Here is a 19,075-nt window from a genome sequence, read left to right on the forward strand (position 1 = left end):
AGGACTATCAAATAAATGATTGAAAGTAATACAAGCGGGTTATCAATCAATGGAAACATAATACCCTAGATTAGATGTAGGATATGGAAAGCTTTCAAACATTCCTTTCTAGAAGCCACACACGTTTGTCGGCTGGATTACCTGACTATATCATCGGGTTACCTCAAAGGAAACCACTGGTACCCCGAACTCCTGACTCCCAATGAAATGGAGTGCGGAGTGTGTGGAGAGGATGGGCAGCCAGCTTAAATAACTCGGCTTAATTAGGCCAAACAAAGATGCACCTTGCCACGATCGCTCATCGATCATTTTCCGATTGAACTGGCCGGAGCCCTGATAATCCCGGTATATATAACCTTTTCTCATCCTTCTCTTCATTCCTTTGTATACTTTTTTTTTGATTTTCTCTTTTTTCTTTTGAATGCTTTAAGCCTTTCTTATTGTGCACTCGAGTTTGTCATTCGATATGATGGCCCCGTTGACAGGCAGCGTTTTTGATGAAGACAATCGCTGGCGCTTGTCTGCGGTACACACAAGTATCACATGTATATACATGTATATGCTCCTGATTTCCCCCCCCCCCTCCTGGCTGACCCCTCCCCCCTTCCGGGCTGACCCTTTTGGAGTCGGGAATCGGGAATTGGGAATCGAAAGCGATGGTGTGGCATGTGCAAAGGTCAGCTGGCTGCAACGAGGGCAATGGCATTCCGCGCTTAACATTTACCTGGCATTAGCCCGCCCTGGAGCCCTTGCCCATCTACCCATGTAGCCATGTACCCAGTGGAGACCCAGAGATGTCGAGATGCCCGGAACCCAGCAACTGACTCTGCTTGCTGGCCAAGTGGCGCCTGCATCCCGTCGCGCGTCGTCTGCATATGCGGAATATGCGTGAGCGTCGCCACGAAATGAGACTGAAGAACAAGCTCGCTTGCCCCAAGTTCCCCATCCCCTCCCCCCCTCAGTCTTAACCCTCTATACATATATACATATATACATATATACAGATACGCTCCTCTCGCCCAAGCAGCGCCATTAAAATCAGCGACATGCGGTTAAATATGCTTAAGTTTTTCCGCGGACAACTTGAAATTAAGTAGATGCCAAGATGCAAGCAACGGCTCAGGGGGGGCAGGAACATGCAAATTGTTAAGGCACCCCCCCTCCAAGCCACACCCCCCCTTTGATTTGGACAGGTCCCATGTAGTTGGCTCGATTTATATTTTGTTTGGTCAGAGGAAATATCAACGCGTTTGCGTAAATGCTGGCTTAATCCATTCATTATGGCCATTAGGCTTTGTACGAGCGGCGTGATGGGTTCCAGTTTACTGTGTTCCCTTTTCTCTTCCTGTTGGGGAACTGCTCCTCCTCCTCCACCTCCCTTTTTAGCCCCCCGATAATGGCAGAGCAATTGATTAATCCCAGCTCTGGTGCCTTGTCAACGGGCTGTAATCTTCTGCTTCGTACTTCTTTCCAGCTGGAGCCACTGACACGTTCCCCAAAGTTGAAGGAAGTTGGGGTTTTGGGGTAATTGCGTGGTAGCAGTTAGTCGGTAATTGCATGGGCCACAATCTGCAGCTAAAGAATGCGCCTAATGCCAGGGATATGCTCTGCATATGCTACGATTTCCAAATTATACTCTTTAGCGATGACAAAGAAAAGTAAGTGCAAATCAAATATTATCACTTGAAGTTGGTTAGTATGCTAGTTAATAGCATTAAGTGATCCCCATTGGATCAGTGCGCCTGCCATGTGGCGCAGCATGGTCACTTTGGAGCTGGCAAGTTGGAGATCTTCCCACAGCATTCGGTTTCGGAGTCGAGACGGGAATGAGATCATTTAGCGATCGTTCTCATTTAAATTATAACCAAAAACACATGCAGCGCTGACCGTCAGTCGAAGAAACGGAGTTCTGCACTGCGGACTGTGAAGTCTGCGAAAAAAGAGGAGTCCAACTGGTTGGGATATATATATATATATATATACATATATATACAACGGGGAATGCAGGCTGTCTTATCGCTGGGCTTCATTTAAATTATGGCAACGATATTCGCGAGGATCTGGAATCTGCAGCATCACCAGGGGAAAAGGAGGAATAGGAGGAGGAATCATCGGAGTGGCATTGGAAGATAAGGCAACTGGAGCTGGCGTCCATTAACATGAAATTGCTATTATGGCCCAGAAATGGGGCTACCAAAGGCCACTTTGCATTATCGCAACTGGAATGGCATTTTTAGCATGAGGATTGCGGCGATGGACAACCCAGCTCATCCGCACCTCGCCGACCATCGATCACAGCTCTCTCTCTCTCTCTCACTCATTATCTCTCACTCTCTCTCTCTCTCTCTCTCTCTCTCTCTCTCTCTCTCTCACTCTCTCTTGGGGATCCTAAACACCGCCCTTCTGGCTGCCTCCTCCTCCGGCTGGTGGCATTTCCCATTGTAAAGTTGACAAATTTATGGCGCAAACACGTCGCAATCCCAGTTGGCTCGTATTGTACAAGTGTTTATTTTGATGGCCATCACAGCCAGTCGCTAATTAGGATGTCCCACCTCCCTGGAGCATGGAGTAACTCTCTCAGTGGTATGTGGTATGTGGTATCTCGTATCTGGTCAGTGGTATCTGGGTATCTGGGTATCTCGTATCTGGTATCTGGTAACCGATTCGAGGCATCTGTGGCATCATTAAAATCAAAATCATGCAAACGTTTAACTGCGCCACAAAAGTTGTCGCAACAAACCCACGACGAGATCTTCTGGGCAGGATCGTTAAAACGAGGCAGTTACAAGGCAGTTGGCCATTTCGAGCTGCCCAAATCCCAAATCCCGCCATAAACTTGGCAAACTGATGAGACTGGAAAGCGAGTCTTGTCTCTGATGGTTCACAATTTGTAATTGAATGCATGTAAATTGATTTCATCTACCAGCGCTCATAATTTCAACAATTTTATGTCCACTATCTCCGTTTGGAGAGCGGCTATCTCTCGTTTGGCGGACAACGGACAGTGGACAGCGGACAAATGGGCATTGGAACTTAATAAATTTCAGCGAGGCGACTAAGTGATGCACATGTGCTTAATATTATCGGCAAGTACACTTTAGGCCATTAGCAGGCCATTTAGCTGCTGTCCGTTGTCCGTTGTCCTCTTGTCCTGTTGTCCGTTTATTTTTGTCCGTTTGTCCGGCAAAACTCCTTCGCCGTCAACTCGATTGTGATGGTTCTGTGAGAGCTGATCATGTTGCTATCTTGAATTATGCCAGTTTTGTAATTTTATGCGAATCTTGTTAATTGCACATAAACTTTCAGACCATGCCTCCCTTCCCCTTCCCCTTCCCCCTCCCCCTTTCCCCTGCCTATCTATCTGTCTCGTTCGTGCGCATTTTGCTTAGTGGCACGCACGCAACGAAAGACTTAGGCAACGAACTCGATCGGCAGCTGCGTATGCGAAATAGTTTGGGGACTCAAAACGTGGGGTGCGGAGCGAGAACAACATGCTAATGAGAACTTGCAAATCCAAGATGAACTAAAGTGAAACGCAACACAAAATGTGTATTTTCCCAAAGGAAATCCACACTTAGCCTGCTGTCAGGAACTGTCATTATCCACTGGACGTTTCCATTGTGAGATGGACAATCGGACAAGCGAGAAAATCACTGCGTTTCAATTGAAATTAATTCAATTTAATTTAATTCGTTTAATTACGTACAATTATCGGCTAAAGTGCTGACTGCCACTTGTCTTCATTTGAGCGAATGTGTTATCATATCCAATAGCAACGCCTTTCATTCAAATATAAAGTTTTGAATGAATAAGAATATCAAGAAATTCAATGGCAACACACGGGTTAAGGATACCCAAGAAAGAACTGCCCCGTTTTCGCGTCGCATAATGAATGTTCGAAATCAATTTGCTTGGAGAAAGGATCGGAGTTCGATCTGCAATCGAATCCAGAGTGGGAGCACCGCTGGCGCCGCATTCTCATTCGCATTCGCAGTTGCAGGCAGAACCAAAGACGCAGTTACTCTCTTCAAAAGCGCATAAATTGCGGTTAATAACGCGCGCTTAGGCCACAACTCACGTCAGAATGCATCAAGGGGCACCGTATGGCGAATATTTATATTTCGCTCCATCGCCTTTCGACGCTCGCCCCAATGAGAAGTGGAAACAACAGTCCAACAGCCAAACAGTCCAACAGCCACGCAAAACCAATAAAGGCTCCAACTCCAGCTCCGATTCCAGTTGGAGCTTGGGGCAGTCGCACAGCGCTACACTGCAAACAAATGGCAGCTAGTATAATGTCACGATCAGCTTTCTATAGAATGTTAAACGAAATATTTCTACGATAGCAAACGAATATCAAATTGACATAGAAAGAACTTCATTTAAATCCTCCCGACTTATATGCAATAAATACTTGTTTCTTTAGTTTGAAAGCTGTAGCATAAGTTTACAATAGTTTTGGCTCAGTGTAGGTAAGGGGAAAGGGTTGAAGGCAGCATGACTGCGGCTGGGATAAATTATTTTGGGACAAGCAAAATATCACTTCGATTAATTCAAACAAAGGCCCCAGCACAGAAACGCAAAGCAACGAAATGAAGAGGGAAATAAAAGCTGAGCGCCTTCGGTGGAGCAATCCCTCCAAAAAGAAACCCCCCCCCCACTCCTCCTCCTTTCCCCTCTATGAGCCTCCCACTCAGAGGCTCTTGGCAAATAGAGTTGGCAGGAAGAATCGCAAATCGACATATGTGTCATGTGCGTGGTGAGTGGGCATTCAAAGGGGGGTGAGATTACAAAAGATTGGATACTAATACTTCCTCCTTCAACGATTCCAACTACGCCCCTTGTCCTAGTTACTAGAATTCTTTAAAAGGGGGGTACATATTCCCAAATATCACATATTATAGCTGGATCTTCCTGTTTAAAGGATGCCCACTACGCCCATGTCCTGGTTACTGGAATTCTTTAAAAGATCTTCCTGTTTAAACTATGTTAACTACGCCCATGTCCTGGTTACTGGAGCTGGTACTGTTTCCCCCCTTCGCCCCATTGCAGTGCCCCTTGTTGCTGGGCTTGTTTACTTGGGATTGAACTTAATTTGGACATGATAAGTTGCTCTCTGTCGGCGGAATGGCGGCTTCCTTTCAAGTTGGCTCTCAGATCGCCTGGTTTATATGGTTATATAGGGTTATATGCGGTGCATTGATGTTTTACTTGCAAATGGATTTAATGGTTTGCTTTTGAACTGAATCGCAGAATCGAAGGAGCGCATTGATATGCGACATGAGAATATAATAGTAATAATAACTAATGTGCTGAGGAAGCAACTCTGCTTTAAATTCAATTTAAACTAAGTACTAGTTTGTATTATGTATATTATTTTTAGCTGTATATTATTTTTACTTGTATATTAGTTTTAGCTGTATATTATTTTTACTTGTATATTATTTTTAGCTGCATATTAGTTTTAGCTGTATATTATTTTTAACTGTATATTAGTTTTACTTGTATATTAGTTTTAGCTGTATATTATTTATACTTGTATATTATTTTTAGCTGTATATTATTTTTAGCTGTATATTATTTTTAGCTGTATATTATTTTTAGATGTATATTATTTTTACCTATTTATTAATTTTACCTGTATATTATTTTTAGCTGTATATTATTTTTACTTGTATATTATTATTAGCTGTACATTATTTTTACTTGTATATTATTTTTAGCTGTACATTACTTTTACCTATACATTATTTTTCGTGCGCTTCTCGCTTGTCAGCCACACGCAGTTTTGTTCACAGCAAAAGTGTCTTAAATTGCATGGCCGAGCACATGAAAAACAAGCAATTTAGGGCAATTTCGATTAAAATCAATATTTACAGGGCTCCGAAGAAGGAGGAGGAGGCATCGCCAGGTGAAGAGTGGCTCCAGTCACGAGATTCACCACTGACTTGCAGTGCGCCAAAATTACAAATTTAAACATGAAAAGTTATAAATAATGCGACGATGATGGGCAGTGCTAAGCGGCAGGGCAATGCACTGGCAGAAAAGTGTATCACTCGATAAAAACTCTACTATACTTTACTCTAAGCGATTGGCGCAGTGCAGAGTTGGGGAGATCTGGAGGAGGAGGAGGAGGAGGAGGAGGAGGGGGAGGAGGTGGAGGAGGTGGAGGAGGAGGAGTCGCTACCCAAGTCAAAGTCCCAGACTGCAGACACTGCAGAGAGCGCCGAAGGCGGAAGACGCGAGATCCGCAGACGCAGTCCCTCTGCTAAAGAGCCGTTGATGTGGTCCGATCTCGATCCCATGGCCAAGTATCCATGCCCATTCCCTAACCATGCCCATTCCCATTCCAGAAACCCAGCTCGGTTCTGGTTGCATTGGAGTTGGTGTTGTTGGTTTGCTTTGGTAATCACCTTTTGTTATAAAGACTGTAATTAGGGCTTCATTAAAAGGGTGGTCCGCGCTTGTCTTCGCCTGGCAGCATCGGGAACGAACGTTGATTGAAAACGCTCGCAAGTGGGCGCTGTTAGGAGGCGGGGGGAGGGGCGTGGCGGGGCCTGGAATGTAGCGCCGATCAACAAGGTGGGCCACGCCCACCGCGCACGCCTCATAAATAAAGTGAAATGTGCGTGCGTGCGATCGTCGCGATCAGCGATCAGCGTACAGTGGTGCCTGCCTAATTGAACAACGAAAGCAATGCAAGAATTACTTAATAACAATTAAATAATAAATTCAGTTGTATTATGCTTTAAAACTCGGCAAACTTGAATTTCGAACTTGAAGCATCTGTAAGCATTCGAAAATCAAGTGTGAAAATCATATTTGACCCACTGTGCTGGGCAAGCAAAACAAATAGCGATCCGTGCCAAATTACAGTGCTCGCAAAGTGTTCCTTTATCGAGGGGCGGACACTTGCAGCGCAGTTTGTTCACCTGCCTCGCATCCACCAACTTTAACTGCAACCTCGACTCCGATACATATCTCAGAGTGCCCACTGTAGTACGGTTGGACCCACCGCATTGGGGAAATTTCACGCCTGCCAGCTATATTTGCAAGTGGAACGCAGCTCCAAAGTGGACACATCCCAAGGCTCCAAAGGCAGATCCATCTTGGCGTTGGTTTTGGATTCTTCGCTCGCTTGTTTGCTTGGCTAAACGTCGCAATGGGCGCAATAATTAAAATGCCATCAATGCACCTGTACCTGTTTTTCCCCGCTACCCCTTCCCCCTGCTCCCTTCCCCTCTCTTGTTGTTGTTGTTGCTTTTACTACCTGTGCTGGATTGATCGCTTGATCCAGCACGATAAAAAGTAGTCGAGTAAAAAGCGGGTACCTATACCTATTTATACATATATACATATATATATATAGAGTGAGGGAGAGAGAGGGGGAGAAAATGTCACCAAGACGAAGGCGTTTGGAAATTCATGGGAGTTGGGGGCGTGGGCTCAATGAACATATGATTTATGGACTGGCCATGTCCGCTGACAGCCGCCGTTCCATCCCCAACTGTTTGAGCATGGAGATGAGACCTCGAACTTCGATCCTCCATCTCCGATCTCCGATCCCCGATCTCCGACCCTCATCCACCTGGCTCGCCTCCACCGACATCAGCCTTATCGCATTGGACGTTAGATAAGAAGGCCATCCATCTTCGTGGACTGGACTTTGGCGTATCCTCCAGTTCTCCAGTCCCTTTTTCCATTTGCGACCCTTGAAAATGTGTATGTCCCTAAAGTTGTCAACGCATGTAGCATACATACATAATTACTTCTTCTTTTAGTTTGATCAATGCCTTCTTAGACTTCAATTGCCTTCTTAGCCTTCTTTGCCTTCCATAGACTTCCATAGCCTTCCATAGCCTTCAATAGCTTTCAATAGCCTTCCATAGCCTTCAATAGCCTTGTATATCTGCTATATTATAAGGCATTCAATTACAACCAAAGTGCGTTTTATATGAGTAAATCTCGCAGTGTATAAACTGCATAATGCCATTGTGCGCGAACAATGAGCTACGCGTGTTAGCGCTGCGTTCACCAGCCAATTTCCACCTTTTTCACATTGCTGCCCTTTGTCAGCTCATTACTGTTGGCTGCTGTTTTCTCGGTTCCCTTTAGTTTTCAATTTTCTGACTCACTTCTGCCCCTTCTCTCTGTGTGTGCTGTGCTGTAGTGTGTGTGTGTTGTGTGTGCTGTAGTGTGTGTGTGTTGTGTGTGCTGTAGTGTGTGTGTGTTGTGTGTGTGTGTGTGTGTGTGTGTGTGTTGTGGTGTGTGTTGTGTTGTGTGGCGTGGTGTGGTTTTTGTTGCTCCTCGAACGCTGCGGGTTGTCCGCCGGCGAAGACGCCGCTGACCTGCTGCTAACCCATTGAGTGGCGCCTGGCCAAGAGCTGCTGACCCGTTGGCCAGCGGAAAGGATGCACTGAGAGAAAATGCCCAAGAGTCATGGCAAACATTAGTCATTTTTCTGATGTCCGTGCTTTAGTTCAGAGTATAACTAAGATAAGAGATCATGATCATGAACTTTTGCACTAATAGAAATGCAACCTCCTGTTTTCTGCTTGTTAAACACGCCTCACACTTTTTTTTTGCGCAGTGTAATTAAGAATGGCATAAAATACAAGAGCCTGGGGTCGACAATGTGTCATTTTAATGCCGCTCGAAATGATTTTTATTGTGCTCATTTGGGCTGTTCGGTTACACTTGCGGTCGCCTCGAATTCTACAGAAGAGTCGTAAACATTTATTAGTTACGGCTCATTTCGGGGCGAATAAGCGGGCAAACAAACAAACAAACAAACAAACAAATAAATAAATAAACAAACAAATAAACGCCCAGAACGAGGCGAGATCATCGAAGATCGACCGCATCCACATTCATATTCACATTCACATTCACATTCACACTCGCACTCACATTCATATTCACATCCATGTAGCCACCTGCCGATCAGAGCGATCCTTTCACTTTTAATGAACCTAATGAACAGCCGCATAAATCATCAACGTTCGAATGTCGAATGTTTGTCGCGCTCATTAAATGCAAACACGGCCACGCCCATAAATATTCGTAGAGGCGTACGCCCCATTAATCTATTGGATTACGAGCATTGGAGTTTTGGGGGGGGAAATTAACTTGCCACATCGTTTGCCGACCTCCTTTTCTGCATGGCTGCATTCCATGACTCCTGTTGTGTTGCTCTCAGTTTCCGCTGCTGCTGCAGGTGGCAAGTACTAGAATCCTGCGGCAAGGACATATAATATTTTATCACCACAGCTCGAAATTTACATAAAGTGTGTGGCGACTAATTGCGGTCGTTGAGCGCAAAAGGGTTAACTAAGAAGTTGCCTACCTAAAGTTCAAGGAAGTTGGAAAACTCGTGTGCTAATCCACAGGGAAGATAATCAGCGGAGGCAGCATTGTGTGTGCCCTATTGTTCAGCATTATTACTATTTATTAGAACAGCTGTGTTTGTGACTCTATGTACACGCAAAGAAAAGAGGGGCACGCAGTGGCAAAGAGGGCGGGAATGTGGCAAATTCCAGTGGCAATGCTATTGTTCGGGGCACACGGCCTATCGGGCTTGTTAATCATTTTACAAGCGAGAGGATTCCGCATCCTTCGTCCTTCGAGGATCCCCTGCATCCCCTGCATTTCATCTTTTCAGCCTTATCGCGATGGCGAACTTTGGTTTTGGGTTACCATCAAAACGCTGTCAAGAAGTGAGAAACTTCCCGCGATTTGACACGCGATTAGATAAAAGATAAAACTCGTAATTCTGCCAGAGGTTGAATTGCATTCTCCTGCCCGAGTTGCAGTTTCCATAGGCAGTTGCCATAAATATTAATCGACGATTAGACTCGAATTACGACGCATAATCACGACATGAGCAGCTGTTCTACTCCTGCACTGAACGAATTAAATGAGACGTAACTAACCACGCTTTTTATTAATTCGTGTCTAGCCTTAAAGTATTAACTACATTTCTGCTCTTGCGATCTTGCAACAATGCCACAATGCCACAATTGCTGACCATATTTGGCCATTTTGGCCTTTGTCAATGGACCAAGTTGAGTTGTCGAAGGGCGTAAAGCAACATGTTTTCTGTTTTCTTTCTTTTTTTTGCCAGACTTTGAATCCCCTTTTCCCCCACTGCCAGTATCACTACCACTACCAGTACCACTACTAGCACCACTTCCACTGCCACTTCCACTACCACTCCACATTACGTATACGCCCTGAATGCCGAGCACGCGCACTGGCTTCTTTTTGCGCCTAAAACTGTGTCCTTTTTTGGGCTCTGCTCCTGTTTCCCTGCAAAGTGCTCACCATACAACTCCCACTCCCTTTCGCATGGCACATTCCATTTGCCGGCTATTGTTGTAGCCTTTTTCTGTTTCTGTTCCTGTTTCTGTTCTTGTTTTTGTTCCTGTTTCTGTTGTGTTTTTGGTGTTTTTGATGTTTTCGTTGTTTTCGTTGTTTTCATTGTTTTATCGTGCTCAGTTGCCGTAATATTTGCCTTAGTGTAGCAGGGGCGTATTTGTTTGTTTTATGGCCGCATAAAATTTAATGCCGCATAAACTTATCGCCTAACGAGCTCAATGAGCGCGAAAGGAGAAAGGAGCAAATGCGACAGACATCACAAAAAAAAGGAAAAAGGGGTAACAAATGCTGCAAGTAAATGTTGTAAGTAAATGTTGTAAATAAATGTTGTTAATAAATGTTGTAAATAAATGTTCCAAATAAATGTTGTAAGTAAATGTTGTTAGTAAATGTTGTAAATAAATGTTGTAAATAAATGTTGTAAATAAATGTTGTGAGTAAATGTTGTGAGTAATTGTTGTAAATTAATGTTGTAAATAAATGTTGTAAATAAATGTTGTAAATAAATGTTGTAAGCAAATGTTGTAAATAAATGTTGTAAATAAATGTTGTAAATAAATGTTGTAAATAAATGTTGTAAATAAATGTTGTAAGTAAATGTTGTGAGTAAATGTTGTAAATAAATGTTGTAAATAAATGTTGTAAATAAATGTTGTAAGTAAATGTTGTGAGTAAATGTTGTAAATAAATGTTGTAAATAAATGTTGTAAATAAATGTTGTAAATTAACGTTGTAAATAAATGTTGTAAATAAATGTTGTAAATAAATATTGTAAATAAATATTTCTTTGTAAATAATGTTGTAAATAAATTTTCCAAATAAATGTTCCAAATAAATGTTCCAAATAAATGTTGCAAATACAAATTTGTAATTAGAAACCAGTGTGCAATGTCTCCACTGTAAATAAAGATATGTTTAAATATGAACAGATAGTAAGCGAACATAAAAAGTGTATCCTGTTGGCCATTCACGTCTGCCGATTTGCGAGAAATTTTAATTTGCCGCGCATTTTCAGTGCGTCGCAGCTATGTATTTTCAGTCCGCGTGTCTCGCAGGTATTTTTCCTGGCCTTTTTTACTGCCTCTTGTAATTTGAGCGTAATTCACGTAAACGTCGCATTCCTTGCACAGCCAGGGGCGTCTGCGAAAAGGGGCTCTTAACTTAACTTGAGCTCATTGATTTAAATATACATTCTGTGGGTTTTGGTTGTCTTATGCGCATCTATCTTGTATTTCTCAGGCAATTACTATTAGTATAGCTTGGCATGTTCCAAACTAATCGGTCAGTTTGCGATAAGCAAAATCGATAATATCGATAGCTCCCTATCGATGCACACGCATATGCAGCAGCTTTCCCACTGCCAAAGGAAATGAATCCACGCCTTTGGACGGCAGTCAATTTGCTTGACACCTCACGTTCATCAATGAATTGCTGCAACATCTGCAACAGCAGCAACAACAGCAACAGCAGCAACATCTGCAACAGCAGCAGCAGCAACAGCAGCAACATCTCAGATCGCTCACTCTGCACTTCGTCAGGCTTTTTTAGTTGTCATTTATTTCCTTTTTTATCTTATTTACTCTTTTTCAATGCCTTTTTGTCAGCGGCGACGAATCAATCTGTAAATGTGTGCGTAATTATTCCAGCAATTTGTTGGCGCGCCAATTGCTGCCAGCATTCCAGTGCGTTCTTGCCTCTCACTCTCGCTCTCTCACTCTACTCACCCTCTCGCTCTCGCCCCAGCTAACATTGTTTTTTTTTTTGGATTTTTTTGTCCTGCGCCTGGTGACAAATAATTATGTTAAGTTGCATGTAATTGGCAATCCGCGCAACGCGATCCAGAAAATGGCATACAGTGGCTCGCAAAAGTATGTGTACGCAACTAAAATCTATTGAAATATAAGTTGAAATTTATGATGCATTTTTTTGAAGAATGTAAATAATTCTATATTTTTATTAATTCCTGTTAATTTACAAATATATTTAGGAACTGCGTGCATACTCCTTATACTCAGTTTTTTGTACAGATACTTATATGTAGCTATGTGTAGCTGCGTGCTGCTTGTGTTTTTCACGCTGCTTTTATTTTGCTGCAATTTTCCCTGGACTCTTTGCTGAAATGTGCGCAAAATTTATCGCCGGCAATTTGGTTGCATGTCATTCCAGCGGCAAATGCGACGTGGCAATAATTAAAAGCGGAAATGCGCTGATGAATGGGCCGCAAAAAGATCTGCAAGCATTGAGCAAAAGCCGAATGGAGTTACAGATGGTATGGGTAGAGATGAGATAAGATAGGATAGGATAGGATGGGATGGGATAGAACTCCTGGCCCGGGGTGTGTCATCTTGAAAGGGCCATCATGTCAGGGCAGCCCTAATGCCGCTTATCCATCAAAAGATCTGAGATCTGAGATCTGAGCTCGGAGATCGGAGATCGCAGTTTAGTGAACGGAATATGAGTATATGTTTTGAAGATCTCAACGAGAGCTGTGTTGAGCCCAAACAAATAGGCGTCCATCAATTTGGAACGGCGAAAATCAATTGCGCCCCTAATTGATGGTGGGCCATGCATCAAAATAGCACCTGGTGGCCGCGACTCGAACTGGAACACAGGTAGCCAGCGATGACCCCGGCTTAAAGATCGTCGTTTTTGGGGGGCACGCGCTGCTCATTTATCATTTATCTTATAGCTTATATCATTTATGGGAAGCGAAACGAAATGCGTTTATTGCGGGGCGATCAAATTGACATATTGGCAACGCCCTCATTAGCCAGCGCCGAACTCCAACCCGCGATCTCCAGCCCCAAACCCATACCCATACCCATCTCCAAACCCATGATACCCAAGATGTCCATTGGGAACACAAAGAGGTCACAGTCCAGAGAATCGAGCAAAGAGATCGCAACGAGCTGAGCGAGTCGAATGCCAAGCGGCGATGATTTATGCAGATTTTATTACTCACAACACAGTCGAAAATATTCCTACACTGAGCGAAAAAGGGAGAGAGAACCTATGTGTATACTAAGCAGTGATTAATCCCATTGTTAGCCAAGAACGAAAGAATACACTTTAAGCCACAAAATGATAATCATTTGCATTTGCCCCCGTGTAGCCTGTGAAGTGCCACCTGTGGAGAAGTGATCGTTGAACGTATTGAATCGAATCAAATCGAATCGAATCAAATCGAATTGAATCAAAACGAATCGTATGTGAACTGAGGCGAATTAAACTAAACGGCAACACGATCCATAAAGATAATCTTTATATCAGTGCTTAGTCACAGTGCCCAGCCGACTTAGTGACTTTTGTGTTAGGCAAATCTGCTTTGCTCTGCAGATTTAATGCCCCATTTTATGGGCGAAATGGGCGCCATGCGATGATCTTTGAATGCGGTATCCCAATCCCAATCCCAATCCCAATCCCAATACCAATCCCTATACCAACACCGATGGGCGGCGTTAACCATAAACTTTTAATTATGCCCCATAAAGCCAGTCGCAGATGAAGCCATAAAATCCTAAACCCAATTGAGTTGTTGGCCAACATTCGTGCCTCGTGTTTCGAATGTTTTTCTGTATTTCTGGACGATGATCGCCGGCGGATCTTTAAGGAATTGGGTGGTCATTCGAAAATGTTCATTAAAAGGGGCAATAATTAAATATAGCGAGCATATCTTTATCTATATATTTATTTATATTCAATAATATACTTGCTAAACTTATGGCAATGTGGGAATTGTGCCAGATAAACTCAGAGCTCTCGAACATGAGAAACACAGCTTCAAATGCCCCACAATCGCAACTTTCATATAGATCATTGCGTTTCTGGAGCCTGACGCGATTACAAACATGCTCCTTTTGAGGGCCAAATTGAAACAGTCCCGAGAAATTCAAGCGTAAAAACAGAATTGAAGTCGCCAAGAAGATGGTTTTTTGGGATACAGAGAAGCGGCCGAGCAACTCAGGCAGGTGCCTCGTTTTTTTTTGTTGAACTCATCTTTATGCTGCAACAATCGGAACCCCTTGCTACACTGGAAAAAAAAAGGGGGAATTCGCCTAATAATGTTATAAAGGTGTAAATAGAACTTAAGTACATACATATGCACGTATAATTTAAAGTGCCATTTAATTACGGTCTAAATCCAGCTGGAACCCATTACAAATGGCCTAACTATAGTTTTTCTCAGTGCACGAAACAAAAGCTGGTCGCCGAAGTCTTGTTATCATTTTAATCCGCAGCGGCCAAAAAGGAGTGAAGTTTCCTTTGAATGAAACCCAAAACCGAAGCAGCCACCACTCCTGATTCCCAGATCCAAGTAACTATCCCGATTCCGATTCCGATCCCAGTACGGATACCAGTACCGATCCCCATTCCGATTTCTGTTTTTCAAGCGTGAAAATACCGCGAAATTCCTTTTGTCTGCCAAAAGTGGGCACAGTTTGTACGAGTTTCGCTTCAGTTTCAGTTTCGGTTGGCTTTTGTGTGGTGTGTCTGCTTTCAAAGTTTTTGGCTTTTTAAGCCGCTGCGCTGGAAATTATGAAAATGTAAACAAAAAATAAGCGTTAACATGGCAACAATGATGTCCCGCTGCGACATTGAAATATTGTTATTATACATTTTTATGACACTGTCCCACCTTTTCCATACCCATACCCATACCCATACCCCTATTCCCCTGCCAGATTGTCCATATTCTCCAGTTACTCGAGGGTGTATCTTTGGGTATGTGTGACAGGCATGGCTAATTATCGAGCGCCCACAAGTTGGCCAGATTCCTGCCAACAAGGATCTGCATTCGCGCCATGGAGTTGGCCAAAAAACCGGTTAACTTGGCCAGCTTTTCCAGCTTGCGCCACTCGAAAGTCTAAGCACAAAACATGCGTCATATGGTTAAACTTTTAGTTTTACACTAGAATTCTAGTAAATATGGAGTCATAAAATGATTAAAAATAAATAATAGAGCTGAATAAATTATGTATTAAATTAACACAGTGGCTGCATTTGTTTATTCACTAATTGGGCGGGAAAACGGAAGAGCGGAAAAGTGTCGGAAAATGCGCAACCTCATAAACGTTAAACATCAACAGCTCGGCAATCCAATCAGAGATTAAAACGCCGCCCGCAGAGACAACGCCCACTGATTGCTTCCTTCCGCCACTGAATCCCACAGCATCCGGCTGCATCCTGCTGAATCCAGCCGAGTCCTGCTCATCCTGCGGAGCGGGAATACACCGCATACATGGATGTAACACGAATGTAACCCCCTGGGCAGCGGGAATAAACGCCATCCCTGCTGCTTTATGCCAGCGTTATGTCAGAATGCGAAATTCAATTGCTTAGCCCTTTGTCGGGGAATTGACATAAAAATCCATTTGTCAGCCCCTTCAGATTAAAATCAAGGATTTAAAGTGTAATTTGATTCACGGCCAGGATGTGCTGGTGTCCTGGCCATGGAAGTGGATGTGGCTGTGGATGTGGTAGTGATCAAAAGAGCAAAGCGTGACCCCAGAAAAAATCACACAACACAGGAGGAAAGGCCGGAAAGTGGAGAAGGAGGAGGAGAAGGAGGATGAGGAGGGCAGGACAACAGCAATAAATGACAACAAACACACCCCTCCTGGTGGGTCGGGGGTGGCTCAAGCCCCCCTCCTTCCATCCATCCCCCTTCCATGGAGGACCAGCAGCCTCTGCCTGCGAAACGGAAGAGTGATTTTAACGCGACTCCTGCGGCAGCAGGACGAAAAGCAGCAGGGTGCCCAGGCACTGAGAGAAAAATATGAACAAATATACAATATATATATATATATACAATATATACAATAAGCTATAGTTACTACTAACTATAGTTCTATGTGCTAAAGGTTTTGTAAATAAACTTTGAATAGTTTCTGATTTAAGATAGTTAACGATTTTTGTCGCAGTGCATCCGTCGCCAGCCATTCGATTCTCTCGAGTGCTATTTTATGCTGAAGTGTGCCAGACGCACTGTTCCTCCTGCCTGTTGGCTGCTCCTTTGGCGAGGATGTGACCACGACGGCGCCACCATGGAGTGGATCAGGTCCTGGATTTAGTGAGCAGGGGAAGGGGGGAAGGGGAATGCTGCTGTGCAACCGGTTGAGTCCATTAATCATTTTCTAATTTGTGGAATGCAGAGTGGGTGAATCGAGGGGAGAAACATCCCCCTTCTGGAAAGGGAAAACCAGGGAAAAGCAGGGAAAAGCGGGTAAAAGAGGAAGGAAGGATGGAGGTCGGACACCGAAAATGAAATTTTCACATCTGTAATTTGTTAAGTGCGTTTGTTATTCCACCGAATTATTTCACTTTTATGGGTTAAGTGCTTTTTGAGTTACGACGCGGCTGCACTGCGCCACTTCGAGGTCCTTGGGGTTACGAGGACTCCCTTTACTTTTTGGACCGAGAATTGCGCATTCCCAGACGACTGACATTAATTAGTTGTCTGGGAATTGGCCGCCGGAATTGGGAATTTTTCCTGTTTTGACTAGTGGCTGCATCCAATGCAATTAGCCATTCATTTTGAAGAGCATTTTCGGGGAATTCCAATAGAGAAGGATTACTGCTTAATTGCAGTACTCCAAAGCAGATCTTTACTTTCTGGGAAGTTGCGTGCACTTGGAGATCATTGAACCCTTTTTCGTTAAACCCACAAACGTAGATCTCAAATCGATTGAAAAGCAGTGGACAATGATTTGCTCAACGTAATCTCCTTGGGATCACCCCGCCATATGTTGAAATAAGTCGAAGGGGAAGTGCACAAAACCGAAATCAACATCATTATCAACAAGCCCACGGAGGATGGAGATGCTCGAATGGAGATGTCATCATCGATCACAACATTCTCGAGCGTCGAGAATGGAAATCAGACAACTGTAAACTAATGACATTCGCCGGAGTCGAAGGTCCTGAGTCCTGAGTCCTGGTTACTGCTGGTTACTGCTGGTTATTGGATGCGTATCCGCTTACAAATGTGTGGATGGCTGGGCGATGAGCCACCACCACCAGTGGCATTCAGTGGTAGCCCGTCGAGGGTGGTTCCCACACCACTTCCAATCCCATTGACTCGCATCCACTCGCATCCACTCGTCGTCTCTCGAGTCATTTGTTTGTTTTCGAGTGCTGCGAGTTGCTTGTCCAAATATGCGGCAGCTTGTAACAATTACCAAATGACACCCTCGACAATCGCAAATGGACAATAGCAGCCGGAAAAATATACACACATATATATATATATATATATATATATATATAGATAGTTATATATGTACGTTAATAGAGTTGAGGGCAGAGAAATGCGCACTTGTCGCAAAAGCAATGGCAATATTTTCACCATTAGTTGTTCCCTTTTTGCTAATGCTCTCTTGTCTGCCCGAAAATGAAGTAATCAAGCGAAATCAACTTAAAATTCAGTTTGAGGGCAAAGTTTATGGACTGGAAGTGGTAGTGCTTTCAAGCTTATTCATGGGCTAGAAATGCTGGTTAGATGGGGTTGAATGGTTAGCACTTCCAAGTGAGTTACGCACTGCCTTGGAGCGCAGGAACTCCAATCTGTTGTGATTTCTAAAGATCTTTATACTAGCAAAAATAGCTAAACTCAGCTGAGTGCTGCAGTACTTAGAAGTATATCATGTTTATAGAAAAGTTCCCATAGCTCCACGAGTTCGTTAAGATCGCAAAGCAGCTGCCTCTCCAGAGCTTTCGTTCCCAAATTTATAAGATTATGAAAAACCGACGACATCTGCTGCAGTTTCAGTTTCTATATCTGTTTCTTGGGGGACATCAGACGTCAATATGATTTGTGATTTACAACAGGTTTCAATTAACCAAAAGTATGCCCCACATGCTTCTGAATTTCGCATGTTCTCGACGGGGGCGAGGAATCTCTAGAGGAAGAGAAAGAGAGATAGAGAGAAGGCGGAGCAGCTGAGAGGCGTTGACAGGGACATAAATAAGCGGCGGCTAAGTATCGTGTAATGCTAGACGAATAGTTTCGGGTTTGTCGTGCTGCTGTAAGTGGAGAACTCGCCCCATATAGTATAACCTCCCCAATTCCCCCCGATTCCCTGGGGCAAACAGCCGCTGCTGTTGCAGTTGCAACTAATTGAGAACAAGGCGGCATAAATGAGACAACGCCCGTCTAAGTGGATCGGAATCATAGATTGGGCACCATGCCATACACCACACATGCCATATATAGCATATATAGTATATACAACATTTAACTATATATACCATATATATCTTATATATCACATATCCGATTGACGCCCTGATGGATTGTCAAATTGCGTCTGCATCGCGGCGACATCTTTCAATTAAAAACGCATCCCACTACCGCGTTGGCATCCTTCATCCGCTGTGTCGCCTCCCTTGCCTTTCGGTGATGTAATCTCGGGGCTCATTAAATTCGAATGGAATTTGTTTGAAAGGCAAAACTTAATCCGCTCGTAAACATCGCACCCACCCAACATGACTCCCCACCTTCGTGAAGTCGCAGGGCTCCAAACATAAATCAGCTGTAGCTAAACCAAGGATTTGCCAGGCTCAACCCGGCTCTACTGCAGCTACACTCAGAAAAAATGAGCACAACTGACACAGCACAGCTATGTAAACTATGTTATTTGTTTGTAGCATTTAATAAGTAATAAAACTAAAATTCAGTTGCAAGCTACCTAACTTTAAG

The sequence above is a fragment of the Drosophila yakuba genome, chromosome X, assembly GCF_016746365.2.
Source record: "Drosophila yakuba strain Tai18E2 chromosome X, Prin_Dyak_Tai18E2_2.1, whole genome shotgun sequence".
NCBI classification, from domain to species: Eukaryota; Metazoa; Arthropoda; class Insecta; order Diptera; family Drosophilidae; genus Drosophila; species Drosophila yakuba.